Source organism: Pantherophis guttatus, chromosome 5 (assembly GCF_059756535.1).
Source record: "Pantherophis guttatus breed Tessera chromosome 5, ASM5975653v1, whole genome shotgun sequence".
Lineage (NCBI taxonomy): Eukaryota > Metazoa > Chordata > Lepidosauria > Squamata > Colubridae > Pantherophis > Pantherophis guttatus.
Window position 1 is genome coordinate 7,585,795 of NC_142067.1, and position 27,501 is coordinate 7,613,295.

Here is a 27,501-nt window from a genome sequence, read left to right on the forward strand (position 1 = left end):
TGTCGTTTAGGGAATCGCTGCAGTTGATAAGTTAGAAACCCGGTTGTAAAGTGAATCCGGCTTTTCCCATTGATTTTGCGTGACAAAAAGTGGCAAAAAGGGATTGCATGACCCCGGGACACAGCAACTGTCGTAAGTGTGAATCGGTTGCCGAGCATCTGAATTTTGATCACGTGATCATGGGGGAATGCTGCAATGGTCGTAAGTGTGAAAAACGGTCATAGGTCACTTTTTTTCAGTGCTGTCCTGACTTTGAACGGCCATTTAATGAACTATTGTAAATCAAGAGACTTATGACCATTTTTTCACACTTACGGCCGTTGCAGCATCCCCGTGGTCACATGATCAAAATTCAGATGCTTGACAACTGACTCGCATTTATGACAATGACAGTGTGTCCCGGGAGTCACGCAATTCCCTTTTTGTGACCTTCTGTCAGGCAAAGTCCATGGGGAAACTAGATTCGCTTAACAACCGTTGTTACCAGTGGTGGGATTCAGCCAGTTCACACCTATTCGGGAGAACCGGTTGTTAACTTTCTAAGCAGTTCGGAGAACCGGTTGTTGAAAGAAATCTTATTTTGTTTTTTTTTTCACTTTACAGGGCTAATCCTGTAAGGAAGGCAGGAAGGAAACATTCTGGTGGTGTTTCTAGCCTAATCTCTATTGCCCTGCTTACAGAAACTGCCTCCCTGGTCAACCCTTATTACATTGTAACAGTTAAGGCGAAGCGCCCATCGACGTGAGTGACATTGAGTTGGCCACACCGACACGGTCACATAACCACCGAGCCACGCCTACCCAGCTGGTCATTAGGGCAGAGAACCGGTTGTTAAATTATTTGAATCCCAACACTGGTTGTTACTAATTTAACAACTACGTCGATCCACTCGGCAACTGCGGCAAGAAAAGTTGTCAAATGGGACAAAAACTCGCTCAACAAATTTCGTAACTTAGAAACATCAATTTTGAGCTCGATTGCGGTTGTAGGTTGAGGATGACCTATAAAGCGGTTATCGGACAGTTCAAGGAGCCGAGGTGGCGCAGTGGTTAGAGTGCAGTACTGCAGCTACTTCAGCTGACTGCTAGTTCAGCAGATCAAATCTCACCGGCTCAAGGTTGACTCAGCCTTCCATCCTTCCGAGGTGGGTAAAATGAGGACCCAGATTGTTGGGGGCAATATGCTAATGCTAATGCAATATGCTAATATGCAATATGCTATATGCTAACTTTGTAAACCACTTAGAGAGGGCTGTATAGCCCTATGAAGCGGTATAGAAGTCTAAATAAAAAAATAAAATTTAAAAAAACCCTCATCTTATCTATGTGAAATAAAACCTGCAGTATTTAGTGGCATATAACCCAAATAATAAAGGGATGCGGTGGCTCAGTGGCTAAGATGCTGAGTTTGTCGATCGAAAGGTCCGCAATTCAGCGGTTCGAATCCCTAGTGCTGCATAACGGGGTGAGCTCCCGTTACTTGTCCCAGCTTCTGCCAACCTAGCAGTTCGAAAGCACGTAAACAATGCAAGTAGACAAATAGGGACCACCTTTGGTGGGAAGGTCACAGCGTTCCGTGAGCCTTTGGCGTTTAGTCATGCCGCCACATGACCACGGAGACGTCTTCGGACAGGGCTGGCTCTTCGGCTTTGAAACGGAGCATCGCCCCCTAGAGTCAGGAAGGACTAGCACATGTGTGTGAGGGGAACCTTTACCTTTATCCAAAATAAGTTAAAGAAAGTACATAACTTTGTCAATAATATAACATAATGCAATCCTTAAGGTCTAAGAAAGAGGGTGAAGTTACGATAGGAAACCATCCCACAAGACTGCAAAAACAGAAACAACATTTAGCAAGTCTACCAACAACATCTGTTCCATTATGTTTGGAATTGACACTCAAAACCCACCCTTTTTCCTAAAGTCTTCGCATAGTTTTCTCATACTTTTTGTCAACTTGTCAAGGAAAATTTCCCAATGCAAGTTTGGAAGCCACGTTTCCCTTTTTTTTTTTTTTTCCTTTTAAGCCAGGAAGGGGGAAATTAAAAGAAGATAAAATAAAAATCCAAGCTCAATAAGGAAAAAATAATAATAATTCTAGGGAAGACTCGGGACTGGGTTTTTTTTTTTTAAAATGCTTATTTATTTATAACACAGTAAAACAATACAAGACATACAACACTTTTCATATTGGTCCTTCCTTATTATTTACTTTTTTCATATTATTTGCTTTTTTTATAGTGTTATTATTATTTGCTTTTTCATAGTGGTCCTTCCTTATTATTTACTATTTCCACGAATTTTTAAAAAAGAAAATACACCAACAGAGGAGGAGCTGATAAAAAAAAAATTTTGGACTGCGCAGAGATGGATAAATTGAGAAAAGAACTCAAAGAAAAAGAGGCTACAGAATACTATAAAATTTGGTACAGATGCTATGAGTGGTTGGAGGAAAGGAAAAATGAAGAGGAAAAATAAGGGGGAGATAAAGAAATGTCAAAAATAAAGGGAAACATTGGTAAAATACAATTTATTGATTGAAATAAAAAAGAGAAATATATTGTCAATGAAATGATGGGGACAGATAGTAATTTGGAATAAGATGAAGTAAAAATTCGAGGACTGGGGTTTTTTATTGTTCTTTTTTAAGGAAAATAAGGGAGGAAGGAAAAGAGATCAGATCTCATGTCAGCGAAAGGCACTTTTCAGCACACAGACAAGATCGAAAAAAAATATATCAAGCCGCACGTAACACAAAATAAGCCACTCTGGCAGTGTTTACAAATTTGGGGAACTCAAAAGAAAAGGGGATGTCATTGTTTAGCCAGCTTTCGTGTCGTGTAATCACACGCACACACACAAGAGAATTTGCCAAAGGCCAAAACAATGTCGGTTACACAAGAGAAGAATTCAAATAAATCTCTGCGGTCATAACAAGAAACAGCAGCTGGAAGGGATCCGGCATTTGGGGCCCATGGATCCAATTCCAGATATCCCCACACAGCCAAGGAACCGACGCCAACAAATCCCACAAACAGCAGATTACGCAACACCCTGCTGTGTCCCTATGCATTTTGATTCCCGAGTAAAGCCTGCTAAACCTAAACTACTCGGAATAGTAGCAGTGCCACTTTTTAAGACTTCTATACCGCTTCACAGTGCTTTCACAGCCCTCGCTAAGCGGTTCGAAGAGTCAGCATATTTGCCTCCGACAATCTGGGTCCTCATTTTACTGACCGTGGAAGGATGGAAGGCTGAGTCAACCTGGAGCCGGTCAGGATCGAACTGCTGGCAATGGGCAGAGTTAGCTTGCAATAATGCGTTCTGACCACTGCACCACCACGGCTCCCTCCCTCCCTCCTTCCTTCCTTCCGTCCTTCCTTCCTTCCTTCCTTCTCTCCCTCCCTCCCTCCCTCCTTCACAATTGACTTATATCCCGCTTCACAGTCCTTTACAGCCCTCTCTAAGCAGTTTACAGAGTCAACCTCTTGCCCCCAACAATCTGGGTCCTCATTTTACCAACCTCAGAAGGATGGAAAGCTGAGTCAACCTGGAACCGGTCAGGATCGAACTGCTGGCAGTGGGCAGCGTCAGCCTCCAATACTGCATTCTAACCACTGCACCACCATAGCTCCTTCCTTCCTTCCTTCCTTCCTTCTGAAGGATGGAAGGCTGAGTCAAGCTGGAGCCGGTCAGGATCGAACTCCTGGCAGGGGGTTGAATTAGCCTGTAATACTGCATTCTAACCACTGCACCATCATGGCTCTTAAACATGATTCAATAGAATAAAAGAGTTGGAAGGGACTTTGGAGGTCTTCTAGTCCAACCCCCTGCTTAGGCAGGAAATCCTACACCACTTCAGACAAATGGTTATCCAGTCTCTTCTTAAAAACTTCCAGTGTTGGAGCATTTACAACTTCTGGAGGCAAGTTGTTCCACTGATTAATTGTTCTCACTGTCAGGAAATTTCTCCTTAGTTCTAGATTGCGTCTCTCCTTGATTTGTTTCCACCCATTGCTTCTTCTCCTGCCCTTGCAGTCCCTTTTCCTTCCTTCCTTCCTTCCTTCCTTCCTTCCTTCCTTCCTTCCTTCCTTCCCTCCCTCCCTCCCTCCCTCCCTCCCTCTCTCCCTTAGAATAGATTAGAAAACTGAAAGGGACCCTTGAGGTCTTCTAGTCCAACCCCCTGCTCAGGCAGGAAACCCTACACCACTTCAGACAAAGGGTTATCCAATCTTTTCTTTAAAAGTATTGAAGCATTTACAACTTCTGGAGGCCAGTTGTTCTACTGATTAATTGTTCTCACTGTCAGGAAATTTCTCCTTAGTTCTAGGTTGCTTCTCTCCTCGATTAGTTTCCATCCGTTGTTTCTTGTCCATTTGTTCATTCAAATACAGATAGTCTTCAATTTACAACCACAGCTGATCCTAAAATTTCTCTTGCTATGTCAGAAAGACGATTGTTAAGTGAATTTTGCCTCGTTTTACGACTTTTCCTGCCACAATTGTTAAGTGAATCACTGCAGTTATTAATTTAGTAATGCGGTTGTTAAGTGAATCGGGCTTCCCCATTGACTTTCGATTGTCAGGTCACAAAAGGGGATCGCATGACCCGGGTTACTGCAACCGTCATAAATTTGAACCAGGGGCCCAAGCATCCGAATTTTGATCACGTGAGCATGGGGGGGGGGGAGGCCTGCAAGATTCGTAATTGTGAAAAACGGTCATAACTCAAGCCACTTTTTTTTTCAGTGTCGTAACTTCAAATGGTCACTAAGTGAATTGTTGTAAATCGAGGACTACCTGTAATAAGAAGCAAGGGATGGAAACCTATCAAGGAGAGAAGCAACCTGGAACTAAGGAGAAATTTCCTGAGAGTGAGAACAATTAATCAGTGGAACGACTTGCCTCCAGATAGGTCAGTGATGGCTAACCTCTTTGCCGTCGCGTGTCAAAAGTGGGGGGGACACGGGGAGGTTGCCCCGTGTGGCCACACCCATAATTCAATGCGCCCCGCCCCTGCACATGTGCGCATGCCCCCCCCTTTTAGCACATAATGGCCCGGTGGGCCCGTTTTTCACTCTCCCGAGACTCCAGAGGCTTTCTAGGAGCCTGGGGAGGGCTAAAACGGCCTTCCCCATTCTTCCAGAGGCCCTCCAGAGGCCGGAAACAGCCCATTTCCCAACTTCCGGTGGGACCAAAAGGCCCAAAAATCAGGTGGCCGGCGCACACATGCGTGCTGGAGCTGAGCTACGGCAACGCTCGCGTGCCCACTGATATGGCTCCGTGTGCCACCTGTGGCACCCGTGCCATAAGTTCGCCATCACGGTTATCGGTGCTCCAACACTGGAGGTTTTTAAGAAGAGACTGGACAGCCGTTTGTCTGAAATGGTATAGGATCTCCTGTTTGAACAGGGGGCTGGACTAGAAGACCTCCAAGGTCCCTTCCAACTCTGTTATTAATAACTGTTATGGGCTAAGACATTGAGCTTGTCAACCAGAAAGGTCGGCAGTTCAGCGGTTCGAATCCCTAGTACAGTTCTCCTACGTGAGCAGGGGGTTGGATTAAATGACCTCCAAGGTCCCTTCTGTCAAGTTTCCGAAAGATGCCCTAATTAATTCATGAGCCATGATCCAAACTTCAAAGGAAATATATTCATTTATTAGGAGCAACATTCCGGCAATACTGGGATGCAGTTAGGACTGATCCCACGTAGATTTACGTTCCCCTATGACCCTGTCTCTCCCCTCCTCTCTGGCCATGTCATAAATCACATTCTCCAATTAACCACTTTGGCTGGCTGTGAAACCTAACACCCTCCTTCTGATTGCGGTCAGAAAGAATGTATGGAATTCACTTCAGTTCTCCCTCCCTCCTGCTCATGGCTTTGCCATGAAAGCTTTGCAAGTTGACACCTTCCATCTCTGTTACTGTTAGTCTGTTTTTCCAGAGAGAGTTTTCGCTTGAGCCTTGAATTGCATAGCAAGATATGGGGCAGAAGAAGGCAGGTTTAATATAAACCTCTGCTTGCCCCCTCATTCTTGCTGAATCATCCCCCCTCCCGCCCCACCTCTTCTTTTCGAAGTAGTTATGGGGAGAAGCTTCCTGGGCGTTGATCCTAAAGACAAAGTGTGAAAAGCTTCATTGGTTCCCAATGAAACGAATCCCAACTTTGGCTTCTCACCAGAATGGAAGGATGAAAAGCCGCACAGTGTTCGCCCGAAAGAGTGAAAGGAACTTCGCCGGCCCGAAGTTCCCCCTCTCTCTTTATTAAAGTATAAAAAAACAACATGGGGGTTTTGTTTTAAAGAGGCAAAAAGTTTGGCAAAAGTTTCTTCCCCCGAGGATCAGACATTTTAGGAGAAAAATCCCGAAAGCTGGATTGGAACGAAGTCAGGAACACGGGCCCATCTCCCTTGTTATGCAATAGAATAGAATAACAGAGTTGGAAGGGACTTCGGAGGTCTTCTAGTCCAACCCCCTGCTTAGGTAGGAAACTCTACAACACTTCCGACAAATGGTTGTCCAATCTCTTCTTAAAAACTTCCAGTGTTGGAGCATTGACAACTTCTGGAGACAAGTTGTTCCACTGGTTAATTGGTCTCTGCCAGCGCTTCTGTAACCTCAGAGACTTTTAAGATGTTTCATTTCATTTTTTCATTTTATTTAATTTGTATACCGCCCTACTCCCGAAGGACTCAGGGCGGTGAACAGGCACAGAATAAAACACATAAGAATGCAAAAATTAAGAGCAAAAGTAAAATCGAATTAAATCAATTTAGCCCAAGACAAATTTAAAACCCCAGGTTAAGAACAAATTAAAATTTACATTAAAATTTACATTAAAAAGAGAATGGGAGAGGTTAGGCCAGACCAGCCTGGTGAAATAAAAAGGTCTTAAGAGCGCGGCGGAAGGTGCGCAGATCCGAGATCCTCCGTATCTCCGGGGGGAGCTTGTTCCAGATAGTAGGTGCCCCCACAGAGAAGGCTCTCCCTCTGGGGGCCGCCAGCCGACATTGTTTGGCCGATGGCACCCAGAGGAGTCCCTCTCTGTGAGAGCGTACCGGCCGGTGGGAGGCCGTTTGCGGCAGCAGGCGGTCCCGTAAATAACCAGGCCCTAAGCCATGGAGCGCTCTAAAGGTGGTAACCAAAACCTTGAAGCGCACCCGGAAGACCACCAGGAGCCAGTGCAGCTCGCGCAGGAGGTGTTACATGGGAGCGCCACGTCGCTCCCATGACCACCCGCGCAGCCGCACTCTGCGCCAGTTGGAGCCTCCGGGTGCTCCTCAAGGGGAGCCCCATGTAGAGAGCATTACAGTAGTATGATGTTGGACTTCAACTCCCAGAATTCCTCAGCCAATTGGGAGATTGTGGGAGTTGAAGCCCACATATAATTGAAAGTTGCTGAGGTTGGGAAATAACCAGCCTACATTGTCATCTTGCTTGGCATGGTCTACAGAGGTGGTCCTCGACTTATGACCACAATGGGAACCAGGAATTTCCATTGCTAAGCAAGGAAAGGTTGTTAAGCGAGTCATGGCTGACTTTACTATCTTCTTCACCACAGTTGTTAAGTGAATCGTATGGGGGTTAAGTGAATCGTGTGGTTGTTAAATGAATCATGTGGTTTGTTTTATTTGCTTGTTTTATTAAATTTATATACCGCCCTACTCCCGAAGGACTCAGGGCAGTGAACAGGCCCAAAATAAAATACATAAATACAAAAGTTAGAAACATAATTAAAACCAAATTAAATAATTTAGCCCAAGACAATTAAAAATCCCAATAGTTTAAAAGTTGCTTTAAACTAAGGTTGTTAAGTGAAACCAGCTTCCCCCACTGAATTTGTTCGCCAGAAGCCAGCTGGGATGGCTATCACATGACCCACCTAGGATGCGGGTTGCCAAAGCCCGGATTTTGATCACGTGACTATGGAGAGGATGTGACAGTCATAAATATGAGAGCCGAGGTGGCGCAGTGGTTAGGGTGCTGTACTGCAGCTACTTCAGCTGATTCCTAGTTCAGCAGATCAGCGGATCAAATCACACCGGCTCAAAGTTGACTCAGCCTTCCATCCTTCCGAGGTGGGTAAAATGAGGACCCAGATTATTAGGGGGCAATATGCTATTTAGTATACTGTCTTTGGTGCAAGCCGCCCAGAGTCCTCGGAGAGTGGGCGGCATAGAAATATGAATAATAAAAATAAATAAAAAATAATAAAAAAATAAATACGAGGAGCGGTTGTATGTTGCTTTTTTCAGTGCCTTTGTCACTATGTCACTAAACGAATGTTTGTTAAGTCGAGGGCTAGCTGTACAGGGAGTCCTCCACGCGCCACCACAATTGAGCCCAACATTTCCGTTGTTAAGCGAGACAGTCGTTAAGTGAGTTTTGCCCCATGTTTCGACTTTTCTTGCCACGGTTGTTAAGTGAATGGCTGCCGTAAGTTACTTACCCCTTGCACTGGCAGAAGAAAAACATTTTTCAGGTTTGTGACTTTGCACAAACCTTTTGCCAGTTTTCCAGATGCATGGATTTCAGCTCCCATAATTCTCCAGGCGTCACTGCAAAAAAACTGAAAATTCTGGGAACCAAAACCTGCACATGTGGGAAAGAGAGCTCTCTCAGACCAATGCAGCTTGCAAGGCGACTTAAGATTTTAAGTTCTTCATTACGTTCAGAGCCTTCAGATACAGGTACAGATTAACAAGAGTTGGAAGGGACCTTGAAGGTCATCTAGTCCAACCCCCTTTGACAGAATATTGTTAATAGGCTGGGAAAGAGGCCACGTAGTGCCACCAGCACTGGTGTGTCAATAGCAATAGCACTTAGACTTATATACTACTTCACAATGCTTTTACAGCCTTCTCTAAGCGGGTTAGAGAATCAGCCTGTTGCCCCCAACAATCTGGGTCCTCATTTTAATTTTACCAGCCTCAGAAGGATAGAAAGCAGAGTCAACCTTGAGCCAGTCAGGATCGAACTCCTGACAGCGGGCAGAGTCAGCCTGCAATACTGTATTCTAACCACTGCGCCATCACGGCTCCTTCCTTCCTTCCTTTCTTCCTTCCAACACCTAGACTTATATACCGCTTCACCAGTGGTGGGTTGTTACCGGTTCACCCCGGATTGGGCGAAATTCAGATGGTTGGCAAGCGGCTCGTATTTATAACGGTCACATTGTCTGGGGGGGGGGAGCTGTCCCCTTTTGCGACCTTCTGACAAGCAAAGCCAATGGGGAAGCCATATTCACTTAACCATCGTGTGACTAACTTAACCCCTGCAGTGATTCCCTTAACAACGGGGGTAAGGAAAATTGAAAAATGGGGCAATCTCACTTCACAAACATTTCGCTTAGTAGCAAAAAATTTGGGCTCAATTGTGGTCGTAGCTCAAGGACCATCTATATTCCTAAAGCAAATTTTCTAACCCGTTGTGGTGAAACACAACAGAATAATTTCTCTCTTTTTTAAATATATATATATGCATATTTGCAGATGGTAGCTAGCAATAGGGAGAGAGAGAACCGAGTCAGAAGACAGGCTGAGATCTCAACAGGCAATCAGCAGTGTTGTGATGCCTACCAGAATCCTTCCCTCTTTGCAGTTGACAGTTAGTAATAGGGAACCAGAGAAAGCTGGGCCTTTAACACGCAGTCAGGCTGCAGTTAGGATAATGAAGCAGGAGAAAAAACTGCTGCCCTCCAATCAGGACACAGAGTTGCAGGCTAATCAGCATACGTCAGCAGCAGCGAAAAGCGACAACTCCGACCTCACAGCATACCCAAAGCTTCTAAACTGAAAGTAGGGGCCCGATGATGACAAGTTAAGAGAGCTTGTCAAAACGTTGCCAAAAAGAAAACTTTTAAAGTGTTGGTTAGGATTTTAGCTGGAGTTTCAAAAGACCTTACAAAGTGTTTTGTTGGGATTTTGGAGGATTTTAAGCTGGGATTTTAGCCAGGATTTTAAGCATTTTAACTAACAGACTTTTAATGACGCGGGAAAACACCTGAGATTTTAACTTTTTTCATATACATATATTATTTATACATTTTTCTTTATAATACATAAAAACTCAATATCTGCATGAACAGTGTGTTGTGTGGGTACAATTAATTTTGAAAAGTAATAATAGCAATAATAACACTAATATTCATAGCATTACTGATAATCATGATAATATTTGCTTATCCATACTAATAAACCTTTATTATATTAGTTAAAAATTCTCTTAAAACTTTTGAGTTTCTGACTAACCATTGGTAAAACAAATCCCACGTCAAAAAATATTCTGTTCCTTTCTTCTCCTTTCTTCTGAGTGTTAATCTATCCGTCTCTGCACATTCTAATATTTTTTTATTACACTTTCATCTGTAGAGATCTCTTCATTTTTGTCCAATTCTCACTGCTGTTAACCAGGGTGGATTTGATTTGAATCGAGTTGATTTAAATCACAATTTAAATCATGATTTAAATCACTAGTAAAAACGCTCGATTTAAATCAACTCGATTTAAATCGTAATTTTTAAAGAGCAACTGTCATCTCTGCTACTCCTTTGACCCACTGTTGACTCACTGATAGTCCCAGTGTTGCAGAATATACAGCCTCCTGCTACATAACTAAGCTCCATTTCATGCTGAATAAACTAAATTATTTATGTATCTTAAATAGAAAACTATCTTACGATAGATTTTTACCCCAAAAGTTTTTTATTAAAATAAATTCGATAAAAATCAAAAAAATCCGATTTAAATAAAAAAAATCTTTTTTTTTAAAAAAAATCATTGATTTTTATCCACCCTGCTGTTAACACATGTAAAATTAAATAAGTATTCCCTTTATCATATTTTTTCTGCTAAAATACCCATCATTTCTCTCTTGTATGATTTCAACTGCCATCTTATTCCTCATAAGAAAACGGGGAAAACGGGGGGAGGGGTGGGGGAGAGAAGGGAGAGAATATTCTACTATCTAAAAAACCAACGTTTCTCAACTTTTTGAGTTTGAGACGTCGGCAACTTTTGAGATGGACTTCAACTCCCAGCATCCCTCAGCCATGTAACTGCAGTCCATACATAGACTTCTGCAAAGCCTTTGATTCAGTGGTGCACGACAAACAACTGTTAAAACTAAGTTCTTACAGTATTTCTGGATATGTATATATATAATCACATTGCTCCTAGAAGCACGAAGCCGAAAACACCAGCCTGAAGATGACGAATGAGACTTCGTCGAAACGTTGCCAAGAAACCTCCAATTTTACGCGGCAGAAAACCCGAATAACTAAAGACCTACATATATATTTATATATATATATAAATAAATGGGGACAGTAGGACAGGGACATAGGATAGTCCCTGTCCTACTGTCCCCATTTATTTATATTCATTTCTTTCGTTCATATCCATGTTTATATTTATACCTGCTATCTTGTACATGTTTGAGAAACTAATAAATGCAAATAAATACAAATACATCCTAAAGTTGTCGAGGTTGAAAAAAAACACCGGTCTAAACCAGGGGGTCTCCAACCTTGGCAACTTTAAGACTTAAACAAAGCTGGCTAAGGAATTCTGGGAGTTGAAATCCACAAGTCTTAAAGTTGCCAAGGTTGGAGACCCCCTGGTCTAAACAAACCCATTTTATAATCTAGAAAACCTTGAATATCCCTTCCTAAAACCCAGCCCTGCCCTAAAGGACAAGGTATTTATGCTTTGTGATGTCAGGATTGCCGAGCCCCACAAAATTGCAATCAAGGCCCTTCACTGTGGAAACGCTGCAATATTTAGAAGTTGTGGCGAACTCAAAGCAATTCCTTGCAACTAAACAAAGAGCGGTGGTCACAGCTGCCAGAAAAGAAAAAAGAAAAAAACTCTTTCGAACAGACTTGAAAAGATCTCACTGAGAACTTCCCCAGGCCCGTTTTTTAAGAAGCCAAGATTAATTTTAATGTTTGCTCTTCTCCCCTCAGCAAAGCCTGCGTCGGTCTTTCAAAGTCACCGTTTTTAAGATGGGGGTCAATTCCAACGAACTGCATTTCATGTCCTTTTTGCCCAAAAAAGTAAGGGACCCACCCAGCCACCGTTACCAGCAAAATCTCCGTCATTTATTACTTCGACTGGGATCCATTGGAAACCAAACCAAAGTTGGAAGGTCGAAGAAGAATATTTGCAAAAAAAAAACGAAAGGAAGAAAAAAAAAAAGCTTTCTAAGCATTTCTTCAAACATCTGCAAAAGCGGCTCCCTCGGAACCTTGAAATCTGTTAATTTAATCCCCTGCATTTTCTTCCGTTCGATTGCAACCTTTTCAGTGGCTAAGACCCTGAGCTTGTCGATCAGAAAGGTCGGCAGTTCGGCGGTTCGAATCCCTAGTCCACCCCCTGCGTGAAAGGGGGGGGGTGGATTAGATGACCTCCAAGATCCCTTCCAACTCTGTCACTGTTAAGAGTAAAAGCACCTTTTTCCAAGTCGATCTTACATTCGGAGCAAACAAAGCCAAATCCTAAACGGTTATTTAGAGGGGGGGGTCTTTTTAATGGGCTAACTCTTCCTTTACAATTGTAGCCCCCTTGACACCCAGCTGTGAGGTTGGTGGGGCATTTAGATGGGCAGAAATCAAAGGCAAAGAAAGTGCCACTCCATTGCAAACCAGCTCAAGACTGTTTGTTTTTTTTTTAAAAAAAAAGATCCACTGAACTTACTGGGATTTACTCCAGAGTAGATAAACTCACAAGCTGGAACTGCTAAAGCAGCTGATTTTTTAAAAAAAACTTACACATGTCTGTCACCTTTGAAAAAAAGGATAGAAGGAGAAAACAGCAATATTTTGCATTTAGAAAGCCTTTTCCGACATCAAAGCAACCAACAGTGAAAGGATGGGGAAGGACCAGTTTTATAAGGTGTCATAAATTCACAGCCATTGCCGCCCCCCAACAAGTCATCCAACGTGTCATTTTCTCTCTCCCTCCCCATCCGCCATATCCCCACCCGGCAACGCGCAATCGATACCGCCACCCGTTCTTCCAGCGGCCCCAGAGGCTCCCACCCCAACATCTGGAAGGGAAAAGAAAGAGGGAGGGAGCTGCGAAAAACTGCCCGCCCGATTTGCGTTTTCTGCAGCCAAGTCCCTCTCTGCAGGGTATACATTTGGAAGGAAATGGGGGGAGGACAGAAGGAAGGGAGGGTAGTAGCCAGGAAGACAGGGAGGGAGGGAAGAGGAAGGAAGGAGAGGAAAGAGGGAGGAAGGGAGGATAGAAGGAAGGAAGGAAGGGAAGGAGAGGATAGTAGCAAGAAAGACAGAGCGGGAGAGAGGAAAGGAAGGAAGGAGAGGAAAGAGGGAGGGAGGAAGGGAGGGAGAGGATAGAAGGAAGGAAGGAAGGGAAGGAGAGGATAGTAGCAAGGAAGATAGAGCAGGAGAGAGGAAAGGAAGGAAGGACAGGAAGGGAGGGAGAGAGGATAGAAGGAAGGAAGGAAGGAAGGAGAGGATAGTAGCAAGGAAGACAGAGCAGGAGAGAGGAAAGGAAGGAAGGAGAGGAAGGGAGGGAGAGAGGATAAAAGGAAGGAAGAGGAGAGGATAGTAGCAAGGAAGACAGGCAGGGAGGGAGGAAAGAAGGAAGAGAGAAGGAGGGAGGGAAGAAGGAGGAAAGGAAGGAAGGAGAGGAAGGGGGAAAGAGGATAGATGGAAGGAAAGAAGGAAAGAAGGGAAGGAGAAGATAGTAGCAAGGAAGACAGAGAGGAAGGAAGGAAGGAGAGGAAGGGAAGGAAAGAGGATAGTAGCAAGGAAAAGGAGGGAGGAAGGACAGAGAGAAGGAAGGAAGGAAAGAAGGAAGATCAACCCTTGGATAAAACTCCCGGGGCCGAGAAGCTCAGAAAGGGCCATTGCTCTCCTATCCAAGAAAGGCGAGGCCCATCCCAAATATCCCTACCAATTTTCCAACTTCGGGGCAATGCTGGTTTCTCCCCCTCACCTCCATCCTACCCCCCCCCCAAAAAAAAACCCAACAACCCACAGGAGACAAAGCATCCCCTGTTGTAACGCCAGCAGGTTATTATATAGGCTTGGCAGACTCAAGACAGCCCAAGCTGATTTTTAAATTAAATTTTTAAATTTTAAAAAGAAATAAAAAACCAGAAAGGGGAGCCTGGAAAGCCAATAAATACATATAGATTTATATAGATTTATATTTTTAAAATAGTTTGTAATATATATATATCTTAGTCTCCCTTAAATCTTACAACAGACAGCAAAATGCTGGTTAATGTCTGATAAAGCCTAGAAAATAGTAAATTGGGATTTCACTGACCTATGGCTATATAAACATCTTGATTTACGTAGGAAAAACCCTGGCTGAAACAATAATGCATATACATATATATGCACCTACTCTTTGGAACAAAATACCCCCCGGAATACGAATAATCCCAGATCTTCGCACTTTCCGACGTGCCCTGAAGACCTTCCTGTTTCAACAAGCAGGGCTAGCATAAACATCTAAATTCTATGCCAAGGTCTTAGCAGATACACGAAGTTGACTCAATTTATTATTTACTGTTTTAAAAAAAATAAAATTATTATATGTATATGAAATGTTATTCTGTTCACCGCCCTGAGTCCTTCGGGAGAAGGACGGTATAGAAATTCAATTAATAATAATAATAATAATAATAATTATTATTATTATTATTATTATTATATAATATAATATAATATAATATAATATAATATAATATATATATATTATATATATTATAATATTTATAATATTACATTTTTAAAATGTCAATTTTAATTTGTTTAAAATTATGGGGTATTTTAAATTCAGCCAAATTATTTAATTCGTTTTTAATTTATTTTAAATTTTTGTATTTATGTGTTTTTATCTTGTGGCTGTTCACCGCCCTGAGTCCTTCGGGAGAAGGGCGGTATAGAAATTTAATAAAATAAATAAAATAATGAATAAATAAATAAATTATATATATATATACATATACATACATATACATACATACATACATATATATATATATATATATATATATATATATATATACACACACACATATACATATACATGTATATATATATATGTATATGTATATGTATATATATATGTATGATGTATGTGTGTGTGTGTGTGTGTGTGTGTGTATATATATATATATATATATACACACACACATATATATAACCCACCCCTATATATATATCTATGCATGCATGTATATATATAGAAAGCAACTCACCTGATTGGGGACTGCCGCTCCCTCTGCCCTTTTGCCAAAAAGAATAGAAAACGGAGAGAAGAAGAAAAAAAAAAGCCAGTTTTGAAAGCAAAGTCACTGGGACATTTTGGGGTGTGGGGGGGGCTAAAAGCTTGCAGCAGCTTTCCTTAAAGGATGCAAACTCCTGGATTGGAGATTGGGGCGCTTTTTTGGGGGGGGGACCCCAAAAAGCCACCCCCTTTTCTTTTCTTTTTTTCCCCCCTCCCTCCCCACCAACCCACCCACTCCCGCCCGCCCCCTTTCGCTGGGGGGGGGAGTTAGCGGCTCGTCCCCTGCCCTGCGCGCTTGCAAAGCAGCAGCAGGAGCCTGGGTTTATACGGCACAATGAATTGCAGCGGGAGGAAGGGAGGGGGGGAGCTCCGCCCTTTCGCCCGCTTGGCCATTACATCATCCTTCTGAAGGTTCGGAACGCGAGGGGGCGGGGGGAGAAACTGGCTGCGAGAAGGCGAGCGGTGTTTTTTCATTGGCTGCCTTTCGGGCCGGGCGTTCCTCCGCCGCGCGGCCTTGTGGGAAGGGGAGTTCCCAATTGCGACCCGATTAGCGTTGCTTGAGCGCAGCCAGAACTACAACGCCCGTCAAGCCCCCGCGCCGCGCAGCCTCACAAATGAACCACCGAGACGGCCGACGGAGGGAGAGGCTTTCTTGGCTCCTGAGAAGGCGAACCCTCTCTCCGTAGCGGCCATATTAGCCCGAGTCGTGGCGGAGGGCGGCGGTATGTCGGTAGTAAAGAGCTTCGCGGTTGGGAAGGCCCCTTGAAAAAGCGGAGAAGAGGCCGTCGGGAGACCGCGCTTCGTAGGTCGGTGTAAGAAGGAAAAGGGGTGGGGGTAATAACGGGCTGCTTCTTCCCAAGGGGGGGAAAAAAAAGCGATGTTGGCCTCCCAGCGGCGGGTCCGAGGGCCAAAACTGTTCCAGTCGCGTTTCGTAATAGCTGCTCTCTGTGCCTCCTACCCCTCCCCTTTGCAAAAAGAGGCGCGCGCGGGGTTGGGGAAGGGCCGGCGCGTTGCTATGGCAGCCTGCGGCAAGGACCCGGATGCGGGTCTTCCCTCCGCCTCGTTCTGTTTTTTTTAAGGAGTTCCACGCTCGGCTATTGGTCGAACGTTGGCCGTAGTTTAGCGGTGCTCGTTCCCTCTTCGAAGTTCGAAAGGTTGCGTGTTCGAGTCCCGGCGCCGCTTAAACTCATCGCAAGATTTCCCTCTAAATGAAGGGGATCTGTGGATGATGGGATCTGGAGTACCGCTTCTCTAGACTCTGCCATTCCTAAAAGGAAGGGTGGGGGGAATTGAGTAACTTTTTTTTTCTATTTCTGAGCCTACCTCGCTGGGTGGTTGTGATCAAGAGCTTGCTGAAGGGGGGGGAGGGGTTTCAAACAATACATTTAAAAAAATATTTATTTATGGCCCATCTTGCAGTTGCAATTCTGAATGGTAAGCATAGCATGCAGGTAGTGCTCGGTTTAGTGACCAAAGTAAGTGGCACTGAGACAAAAGGGATTTATGACCATTTTTCACACTTAACGACCGTTGCAGCATCCTGTCATATGATTAAAATCGAGACAACTTGGCAACTGGTTCATATTTACGATGGTCGCCGGGGTCATGGGTGATCCCCTTTTTGCGACCTTCCAGCAAGCAAAGTCGATGGGGAAGCCAGATTCGCTTAACGACCGTGTTGCTAACTTAACGACTGTGGCGATTCGCTTAACCGCGGTGGAATAAAAGGTCGTAAAATGGGGCAAAACTCACTTAACAACTGTCTGGGTGTTGTTAAAACTTGCAGGAATTTTGCTTAATATGGCAAGGAAGTCACGTAAAATGGGACAAAGCTCACTGTCTCACTTAGCCACAGAAGTGTTGGGCTCGTTTGTGGTCATAAATCAAGGACTTCCAGCAAAATTCAACAATAACAATATTAATTGCAACCTGGGTAATCTAACCCAGTCTTAAATCATAATTGTGATAAGAAAAAAAAATCATTCATGGGCTCCTGGGAGAACATCCAGGTTTTCGTGGCTTGCTTTCGTACTTACTTTAATTTATAATCAATTTACAAATAAATTGATCGATTTATACAGCCACCCTATCTCAACCAGACTTAGGAAATGCCTGCAAGACCAAGACCCAAATTGTCCTCAGTAACTTTTTAAATTAATTATGATGAGAATGTCTCAAAAAAAGCATTGCATTTATTCAAGGCCAAGCTTAGAAAAGCAGCAAGACTAGTAAAATGTCTGGATTGAGCAGGGATTAAAATAAAATAAAAATGGATTTTTAATTGTCAAAAGACGACAATGGAAAATCAAGGACTCATCTGTGTTTCCTGGATGAAATTCTTATAAAACTTCATGAAGGTTTTTTTTTTTTTTACCTGCATACAGGATTATAATCTTATTATGGAACTAGGTGAGATATAGTGGTAGTCCTTGATTTATGACCTGTTGCTTAGTGACAGTTCAAAGTTACAACGGATCTCCTTAGAGCAGAGGTCTTCAAACTTGACAGCTTTAAGACTTGTGGACTTCAATTCCCAGAATTCTCCAGCCAGCTATGCTGGCTGGAGAATTCTGGGAGTTGAAGTCCACAAGTCTTAAAGCTGTCAAGTTTGAGGACCTCTACCTTAGAGGTACCCAGTCTGACAGCCAACCTCCCACCTGCGGTCATATGAACAGATGTTGGGCATTTGGCAATCAGAATTAGAATTAGAATTTTTTTATTGGCCAAGTGTGATTGGACACACAAGGAATTTGTCTTGGTGCACACGCTCTCAGTGTACATAAAAAGAAAAGATACGATCAGCCTGCATTTATGGCCATATAAAGTTTTTTTTTTTTCCCTGATCACCTGACCTTGTTTCACCTCAGGGTGGATAAAAATCAATGATTTTTTTAAAAAAAAAATCAAAAAAATCAGATTTTTTTGATTTAAATCGGATTTTTTTTTTATTTTTATTGAATTTATTTCAATAAAAAACTTTTGGGGTAAAAATATCGTAAGATAGTTTTCTATTTAAGATACATAAATAATTTAGTTTATTCAGCATGAAATGGAGCTTAGTTATGTAGCAGGAGGCTGTATATTCTGCAACACTGGGACTATCGGTGAGTCAACAGTGGGTCAAAGGAGTAGCAGAGATGACAGTTGCTCTTTAAAAATTATGATTTAAATCGAGTTGATTTAAATCAAGCCTTTTTACTAGCGATTTAAAACATGATTTAAATTGTGATTTAAATCAACTCGATTTTAATCAAATCCACCCTGTTTCACCTTACGATAGTTTTGCCAAAAACTAGCATTTATTTCCAAAAACCAGCCTGTAACAAACCATTGGTTCGTTAAATGACCACGGTGTTTGCTTTACGACTGCCGTAAAAAAAAAAAAAGATGGTAAAATGGGGATGGGTAGGAGCATCATGATATACGAATGTGATAGGGCAGGATCTATTATGGTCATAAGGCGAGGACTAACTGTATTTGGGGTCAACTGCAGCTTTTGGTGAATTGTTAGGTCACTTGATCGGGAGAAGAATATAAGCAGATCACACAACTTCGCTTGGAATATTAACTCCATTCCAGGTTTTACGGAGACATTTGTGCAAGACTAGGAAAATAGATTCCCAGCCAAGATCCTGGAATCTTGAGGCCCTGGCTGGAAATTTTAAAAAAAAATAAAATTACAAAAAGGCTGTTGATAACCTTTTTCCTAGTCCTGCACAAACATCTTTGTAAAACCTGGAATGGAGCTTATTCCAAGGAAAGGTTATTAAATATTGACAAACTGTTTTAATACTTACTTAACAAATATTTAAACGTTTACCTAGAAGTCCCAAATGACTAGGACTTATACGCAGAAAGGTAAGTGGAAACTCTTCAAAATAACTCTAGTTCACATTTGTTGCAATTTTATTCAGACCGTAAATCCTTTTTGATAACCTAGAATATTTTTAACATCATCTATTTTTTAAAAAATCTGAACTAAAAGTTACTTAATTTTAATCTGCCTTTTTTTTTTTACATTTTCCCTTGCAGGGTGTTCATCGTTTTGGAGATTACTAAAGGGTTTTGTTTTGTTTTTTTACATTTCCTCTTTTGAGTAGTTAAGCTAGTCTGAAATCCTTATACTAAACAAGATACTGTATTTTTCGGACTATAAAACACACTTTTTTGTCTCCCAAAAGGGGGTGAAAATGTCTGTGCGTCTTATAGACTGAATATTGCCGAAGCCGCTCCCACCGCCAGCCATTTTTTGGCCTCTGCACGCCTTGTTTTTGGGACGTTTTTCAGTCCGTTTTCCATTTTGAGGCTTTTTTCGGCCTGTTTTTGAGGCTTTTTCCAGCCGATTTTTGAGGCTTTTTTTCCAAAAAAAGGGGGGCGAAAATAGCCTTGAAAACGCGACGAAAAATACCTCAAAAATGGGCCCAAAAGGGCCGAAAACGGGGCGCGCGGAGGCCAAAAGCATTTTTTTGTTGTTTTCCCTCTTCTAAATTTAGGTGCGTCTTATACTCAGGTGACTCTTACAGTCTGAAATATACAGTAGGTAACTCTCCGTGTTATATGGGAAAGACAAAGATCGTTCTTGTGCTTGATGGGTAAAAGGGGGGGGGGAAGTTGTAGATTCCTAAAATTGTAAAGTATAAGCTTCAATTTTATTTGGAGTCTGGATCAATTCTATCCAATGTGGCTTTTCCTAATATTTTGAAAGCGCTTCCTTAATCACAGGCAAAATCAATGCAGCTGTAGTCATTTTCCTGTTGTTGGGGCCAAGCTCTCTGGATGCATCCACTATGCCTCTTTGTGACACTGAATGTAGAAAGCTCCCTTCTGGGTAAAATAAAGGTAGTCCTTGACTTACAACAGTTCGTTTAGTGACAGTTCAAAGTTACAACAGTACTGAAAAATGTGACATATGACCGTTTTTCACAGTTACGACCTTTGCAGCCTCCCCACCCCCCCATGATCAAAATTCAGGTGCTTGGCAACTGGTTCATATTTATGACCGTTGCTATGTCCCACGGTCACATGATCCCCTTTGGTGACCACCTGACAAGCAAATTCAATGGGGAAGCACGATTCGCTTAACAACCGGGTTGCTAACTTATAACCCACAGTGATTTACTTAACAACGGTGGCAAGAAATGTCGTAAAATGGGGCAAAACTCACTTAACAAATGTCTCGCTCAGCGACAGAAATTTTGGGCTCAACTGTGGTCGTAAATTGAGGACTACCTGTAGCCTCTTTCCTCTTCCCCCCCCTCCTGAAAAATTGGCTAAATATTGGCACCTTTCCAAGAACTTTTCTTAATCCGTTTTTCCACAATGTAATCCAATTCTACACTGGCTCCAAATTCTGGAGTGGCAATTCTAGTCTATCTGGAAGGATGCCAGATTAGGAAAAGCCGCTTCACGCCTTATGCAAGTATTTAAACAATTTTTTTTTTTGTGGGGGTTTTTTTGGCTTCAAGTGAAGCAGAGATGGGAGGATTTCCTCTGGCTTGGTGTGTAAAGCAGAGCGATCCTTAAATGAACCACCTTAAGGTGAAATTCCTCCAGAGGCCCTTGAATACCTTTTGTGTCTTCCAGGTTAATTTGGGAAGGTGACAGGTAAGATTTATACTGAGAGAAACAACATGGGATGTGCCACCCGTGTTTTATACCAGTGTTTCTCCACCTCAGCAAATTTTAATGTGTGGACTTCAACTCCCAGGATTCCCCAGCCAGCCAGGAATTCTGGGAATTGAAGTCCATGTGTCTTAAAAGTTGCTCAGGTGGAGAAACACAGGTTATCCCATAAACATTTTTTTGATTAGCAATAGCACTTAAACTTACATTCCTCTTCATAGTGCTTTACAGCCCTCTAAACTGCTTAAGAGAGTCAGCATATCATCCCCAACAATCTGGGTCCTCATTTAACCGACCTCGGAAGGATGGAAGGCTGAGTCAACCTTGAACCGGTCAGAATCGAACTGCTGGCAATCGGCAGAATTAAGCTGCAGTATTGCATTCTAACCATTGGAGTGGTGCGGTGGCCTAGAGGTGGAGCTCTCTCTCCTCACAATCAGAAGGCTGTGAGTTCTATGCTAGGTAGAGGCAGATGTTTCTCTCTCTGGGCACACTGAGAATATATCTGCCGAACAGAACTCCACATTGGCAATAGGGAGGGCATCCGGCCAGTAAATACTCTGCTAGCTCCATTCAGTTGCCCAGATTCCACCCCATTGCAAGGGATTACCGTGTTTCCCTGAAAATAAGACCATTTTATATTTTTTTTAATCTCAAAATAGCGCTTGGCCTTATTTTTGGGGAGGTCTTATTATTTTGGGGCTCCTCTTGCCCTCCACCTAACCAGAGGAAATGGCAGGGACCAGCTGCGCATGTGTGTAAATATTTTTGGGAAGGGCTTATTTGTGGGGAGGCTTATTTTAGCGCATGCGCTCAAAAGCCTGAATTAGGCTTACTATCAGGGGATGTCTTATTTTCGGGGAAACAGAGTATAGGGTCATAAAATGAAGATGACGATGATTGCATTCTAATCACTGAGCCACCAAAATTGCTTCCATTAACATTTTTTACCCCAAAAGCAATCTTGCAAAAGTAACCAGAATTGCTAGTCACAAACTATGTAACACCTGGATGATTTTGAATTATTGGGGGCAGGAAAGGGGAGAATAGGATTTGGAACGTTTTAGAGGGGAAACCTCCGTACATTTCTTCAGGAATAAGAGGTGAGTGTAAACGCACCCTACTAAATCTTCAGATTTGCATTCTCTTTCAGGAGCTAGGAGAGCAACGGATGTGAAACGCGACTTCTGTAGCACCTTCTCTCCAGGTAGTTTGTTCCAGCTGGGATTAATCTTACCGTTCGTGAACGATGAATCCGGAAGGGGTGAAATTTATGCTTCTCAACCTTGGATCCAAGTAGATTTGAGACCACGGTGTAAATTAGCATGATCAGAGGGAGCAAATCGTATTTTTGGACCTCTCCTTTCTACAGACAGTACGTGGGAGTATGTTTATTCCACGTGCTTTTCTAGATAGTGTCAGGCTTCGTTGGCTCTTGACCAACAAAAAAACCACAAAGATTTATTTAGGACTTAGGTGTCTGACTGGATTATCATGTTCCTCTCCGGGCGAAAAGAACATTGTGTTTCTCTGCTAATTAAATCTCGCCTTCGCCATACCCTTCCTAGGTGAGAATGGTAAGTATTTGAAAAAGCAAAGCGACGATTGGATCTGCTTCCGTGAAGAAGGAGGGCAATCAATTTGTTGTCTGCGGTGATAGATAAAGCTGTGATTCCCCCAAATGGCAACAGCACTTAAGACTTATATACCGCTTCACAGACCTCTCTTAAGCAGTTTGCAGAGTCAGCATAGCGCCCCTCCCAACAATCTGCATCCTCATTTTACCAACCATAGAAGGATGGAAGGTTGAGTCAACCTTGAGCCGGTCAGGATCGACCTCCTGACAGTGAGCAGTGAGTTAGCCTGCAGTACCGCATTCTAACCACTGGGTCACCAACGGGCTATTGCGTTCATTACACGTTAAGCTTTATTTAGACTTTCCTGCAACTGCATAGCCGTCATTGCATGCCTGCGGTGCCAAGGGATGGATGGATGGGTAAGTCTAGGTTTGCAGAGGGGCCAATGTGTGTACCCGCCTCCCGAATCCCAACTGGATGTTGCGCGGAGATGCTCCAACTTCCTGTTCTGTGTGTGGCTGTTTAAGCGCCCCCTGGCGAGAACGTTACACATTCGCAGACGTATAAATGCAACTGCCATACAACCGTCTCCGATCAACGCATACAAACGTTCCCTGATGTGCAGTGATGTGGAAGTTAAACCAGATTTTATTTGGACACCAAGCACCCACTGAGATAAGATAACCTTAGCACTTTAATCCGTGAACACACCGGCACACATAAAAAATGAAATTCTGATTCCCACACTCAAAAGGAATACATAGCCGTACACTTACCATGCACATACATATACATATACCAGTGATGGAGAATCTTTTCGGCACAGAGTACCTTAAAGGGAGCATTTTGTGCACACGTGCGCTCATCAGAGCCATGACCAGGAAAAGGTGCTGCTCGGGGCATGCACGCACCAGATAAGGTACTTCCGGGGTTCCGGCACGTGCGTGAACGCCAGCAAGCAAGTCTTCCGGTTACTGCCGCGCATACACAAGTGCCAAATCAGCTGGCTGGCATGCATGCTCATGCCAGAAAATGGAAGACCAACTCTTCCACTTTTTGGCACTGCCACATGCACAAAGTCCAGCTGATTGTCATGTGCACATGTCCGCCAGAAACCCAGAAGAGGAATGGGTGACACCATGCATGCCAGGTGATATGGCTCCATGTGCCACTTTGGGCACGTGTGCCATAGGTTTGCTATCATGGACATCTGTCTACATACATACATATATATATATAACACACACACAACAGTCCATTTTTAATACATGGGTTGTGTGTAAGTGTTTTAAGAGCCAGATGCTGTTCGAGGCAAACCAGCATACGGTCCACTTGCACATCTGTAATGTGAGCTTTTTTCCAAAATCATCTCACCTGTGTTCAGAATTTGGAATTGACCCAAGAACTGGTCATTTATATATTGGCCACGTTCGGTGTCACCAAACTATGCCGAGAGGCTGGATTTCTTAACTAGCTTCCCTTAATTGCAGCATGACTTAATCCGTGCAGCTTTACTCGTTTTGTCACCGGAAACATTTAATTTACTTTGTGTCCTGGCTTTATTATTTTTTTTACAAATAAAGTCTTATGAGGAATACTCCCTATTTTCTCCACAACAACAACAGCCCTGTGAGGTAAATTGGGCTGAGAAGAGAGAGACTGCCCGAAGGTCAATGGATTTTGTTTTATCGGAAGTCTGCTGAGAAGTTCGCAAGTGCAGCTCGCATGTCCCCAGGATGCTCGCTACCAACTGCCCAAGTTGCATTCACGTGGCCATAGGGATGATGTCATAAATGCAAGAACCAACTCTAAAGCACTTTCTTTTCATGACTGTCGTCATGAAATGGTCGCTAAAATAAGTGAGGGACTGCTTATATTCTTTATATATAGCAATAGCACTTAAGACTTCTATATCACTTCACAGTGCTTTACGGCCCCCTCTAAGCAGTTTACAGAGTTAGCATCTTTCCCCCAACAATCTAGGTCCTCATTTTACTGGACTCAGAAGGATGGAATACACAAGCCAGTCAGGATCGAACTGATGGCAGTGAGCAGAATCTGCAATATTAACCACTGCCACTGTGGCTCCTGTGTTTATGTTGTAATGTGGAAACTTATACAAAAGTGCATTTGCGCTACATCATAATATGAATGGGAAGCTTACGTCAGGCTTGTAGAACCTGGTTTGTTTCTCTCACTAGATTAGCATGAGCTACGTTTAAAGAACATAAGACACTTCATTCAGTGCCCCTCTAATGAAGGCTTGCATTTGAAGTTAGCTGCCCCGATTTGCCAAATCATTTTCCGCCTGCTCATCCTTGCCGCTCAATCTGATATTCATGCCGCAAATAATTAAAACAGGCCCTTCGCCAAAGGCCGTGAAGTCCATTTAATGAAAGTAACCTTTGACCACAACTACAATAACAGGCAAAGGTAGCCAATTTCAAGAAAACAAGGTTAACCTTTGGACGGGAGGCTGCCAAGAAATCTGAGCTGGCTTGGGAAAGATGTAGCTAAGAAAACTCTTTGGAAGTATCTGTGAAGCTACCTGGTGTTCGGCTTGAAGGTTTAACACGATCAAGTTAATTATTTGTTCCACAATAACCAGTGGAACAACTTGCCTCCAGAAGTGAATGCACCAACGCTGGAAGTTTTTAAGAAGAGATTGGACAACCATTTGTCTGAAATGGCACAGGGTTTCCTGCCTGAGTAGGACTAGAAGACCTCCAAGGTCCCTTCTAAATTTCTTTAGGATTAATAACGCTGAACTAATAAGTGTCGGCTTGGGCGATACGGATGGTAAACAGCATTCTGGGTGTGTGGCTTGTAGAGAAACTGCAGATGTAAAGAGCTGAGACCAGCATTTATACAAGCCCAGCAACTTGGCGTTTACATGCTGATTACTGGCCAACTTAAGCTTTTGCACAATGCACGTTTCTCTGCTAGCTGGTGTTCCTTTGTTTGCCATTTCTCCAGAAACCCCAACAATGGATCATTTCTCTGCTGCCCAGCCTCTGAAGAACAAACGAATTTTATCTTGAACCTCGTAAGTAGATTTGGAATCCCTTTTGTGGTTTGTCTCTCAGTTTACGTAGGCCGTTTTCTCCTGCAAATGTAAGTGGAGGTAAGTCATTTTATGCTCATTGAGGATTATGATGGAGGGTGGGTGAATGAGGGGTCCGATGAAGGAAATAGAATGGAGAAAAGGGAAGAAATAACATACAATGTTCAGCCACTTCTGTGTTGATTCTAAATGCTGTATTTTCACTTCATTATTTGTGCAGGAAGTTACTTGGAAAAAAAAAATGCTCTCGTTTTCATTTCTCCCAACAGGTTCGGTGGCAGCAGTAGTGCAAATCCTGGGCTTTTCGGTGGTCAAACAAAACAAAAAAAGTATGCCAGTAAAACACTCCCACCCAAATAACAACTTTTCCTTACGGTGCGCATGGCCGCCACAAGACAAGCAACAAAAGAGGAGGAATGTCTTTTCAAAGCTTTTCCCTGGTGCAAAAGGTGGAGCGCATGAGAATTGATTTTTCCCGATAATTTGGGGTGTGGAAATGTCCTAAAAACGCCCAATTAAATATATATATATATAAACCCATGACAGCCAGCCGAGACGCAATTCAGCAGCAGGGCGGTTGTGAAATCGCAAGGCCCCGGTGAGCTGATGACGGGAAGCAAAACATCAGCCGCAAACAAGCCAGAGAACATCAGCTACGCAATCGGTTTCCGAGCAGGCCAAATGTAAATGGTGTTTCATCGCCAACAGGGTTCGTGTAGGGAACAGCCCTAGACTCTAGGTTTCCGTCTCGGCAGTGGCTGCACCTGGGTGAGGTGAGCAGAGGAGCTGCGGCTGTGCAGATGTGGCTGTAAACATTGCAAGCTCGAAGTGTTTTGAATGCTGTAACAATCCCGCCCCCCCCCCACTTTTTCCTTTAAAATGCCAAAAAAAGAACAAGCACCAAGGAGAGGCCTCCACCCAAATGTTTTCACAGCCCAGCTGATCAGGGAATATTTTGCAGGTTTACGGGTCAGCAACGCACAATAGAGTCTCTCGACCTGACGGTCCTTCCAGGAAGGCAAGAATTGGGGAGAGTTAAACTAAGATGCGGTGGCTAAAACGCTGAGCTTGTCGATCACAAGGTCGGCGGTTCGAATCCCTTGCGCCGCCTAACGGGGTGAGCTCCCATTCCTTGTTCCAGCTTCTGCCAACCTAGCAGTTCGAAAGCACATTAAAAAATGCAAGTAGAAAAATAGGGACCACCTTTGGTGGGAAGGGAACAGCGTTCCGTGCGCCTTCGGCATTGAGTCATGCCAGCCACATGACCACGGAGACATCTTCAGACAACGCTGGCTCTTCGGCTTTGAAATGGAGATGAGCACCGCCCCCTAGAGTCGGGAACCACTAGCACATATGTGCGAGGGGAACCTTTACCTTTAAACCGAGAGGGCTGTGTGTCATCCTTGCAACAACCTCGCCTGGGTTGCTGGTGGCAATCCTGGTTTTGCAAATGGTGACCTGTGTGTAGAGTAGTCCCTCCCCCGCCTCCTCATTCAGTAAATCTATAACCACGTAAAACAAGTTATCAGGTGGGTTTTTTGTTTTTTGTTTTTTTGAGTTCGCAGGTAACCTCCACCCTATTGGCAATTCATAACTGCAGGATTACCTGCTGTTAGCAGAGTCTAGGCATCACAAAGAGGAACGTGGCATTAGCCGAATCTGAATAACAAGAGTTTGGAAGGGACCTTGAAGGTCGTCTAGTCCGGGGGGTCTCCAACCTGGCTGAGGAATTCTGGGAGTTGAAGTCCACATGTCGTAAAGTTGCCAAGGTTGGAGACCCCTGTTCTAGTCCAGCGGCGCCCAACCTTTTGGGCACCAGGGACCAGTTCTGTGCAGTGAGTTTTTTCACCGGACTGGAGGAGTGGTTCCGTGCGCTGCCTGCATCCCGCAGATGGGACTTCGCTTATTTGCACAGCCTGGTTTCTGACGTGCTGGTTCACGGACCGTGGATTGAGGACCCCTGTTCTAGT

General features: G+C 43.4%; 1 protein-coding gene and 1 long non-coding RNA gene across 2 annotated transcripts in view; one reads left to right on the forward strand and one right to left on the reverse strand.

Moving 5' to 3' along the window:
• RAB30 (RAB30, member RAS oncogene family) overlaps positions 1 to 15,911 on the reverse strand; it is a 48,923-nt gene extending 33,012 nt beyond the window's left edge. The window contains exon 1 of the mRNA XM_034407715.3: positions 15,240 to 15,911. The gene's annotated coding sequence lies outside the window, so the exon portion shown is untranslated. The remainder of the gene's footprint in view (positions 1 to 15,239) is intronic.
• Positions 15,912 to 16,041: 130 nt separating this feature from the next.
• LOC132710293 (uncharacterized) lies at positions 16,042 to 27,049 on the forward strand. Its single transcript, XR_009620999.2, has 2 exons — positions 16,042 to 16,074; positions 20,852 to 27,049. It is a non-coding gene; the product is annotated as an uncharacterized LOC132710293 (long non-coding RNA).
• The last annotated feature ends 452 nt before the right edge of the window (positions 27,050 to 27,501 follow it).